At 39.5% G+C, this 772-nt stretch overlaps 1 protein-coding gene across 2 annotated transcripts in view; it reads left to right on the top strand.

The window, feature by feature from the left end:
- The window catches only part of atp8a1 (ATPase, aminophospholipid transporter (APLT), class I, type 8A, member 1), a 119,864-nt gene that overhangs the window by 28,474 nt on the left and 90,618 nt on the right, over positions 1–772 (top strand). The window lies entirely within an intron of this gene.

Here is a 772-nt window from a genome sequence, read left to right as displayed (position 1 = left end):
CAACTATAAACAACAACTCTTTGTTCTTTTGGGAAATTGTGGTGTGATTCCTAACAAACATTTCCAGCCCATGCTTCCAGATTCCTTCACATGCATGTTCAAACTATGAATGTTGAACAGCATTGGCGTTATCACTGCTTTACTGGGAAATAAACATACTTTCAAAATTTATTATCATTTTGAGTTAAACTTCCTGTTTGAACCTGTTCTGATTCATTCATCAAACTTTTTAAAACTTAGAAACCTTGACGTCAGGTTAGCATATTGACTGTGTCATCATGGGACCTTTGCCAGCTTATTTATGCCTGATTAATTCTCTTCTGCTCTCTTTGCTCAAAGGAATTACATTTTAATAAGGCCAAGCTCTCAATAAAGCTCTTCAAATCCACATACTTCCCTGCTTTAGTTGCCAACAAGCATAATTAGGTTTGGAATTGCGGCCGGCCTTGAAGCACTGTGAGGCTGGTGTTCGTCGTTATTAAAAATGTATGTCTCTCTGAACACATCCACTGGGAAAAATGCTATATGCACATGTGCTGTAAAGGCATTTAGGCTGCTTTCTAGCTATATCTGTTTCTAACCCATTCACAAGGCCCCCTCCACATCAGCAGCTAAATGGAAATAGATCCACTCCCTAACAGAACATCAGTTATTGGGGCAGTGAGGAGCTATGCACAATTCAGGTTCTTGGAGAGAAAAGCAGAATTAAGCTCAGAATTCCCACCTAAAATGTGATATTCTAGTGTAGGGATGCACAATATAATCGGCCCCC

This window comes from Cyprinodon variegatus, unplaced genomic scaffold, assembly GCF_000732505.1.
Source record: "Cyprinodon variegatus isolate N-32 unplaced genomic scaffold, C_variegatus-1.0 Scaffold622, whole genome shotgun sequence".
Taxonomy (NCBI): Eukaryota; Metazoa; Chordata; class Actinopteri; order Cyprinodontiformes; family Cyprinodontidae; genus Cyprinodon; species Cyprinodon variegatus.
The sequence above is the reverse complement of the archived record's forward strand: the minus strand, read 5'-3'. Positions and strand labels throughout refer to the sequence as shown.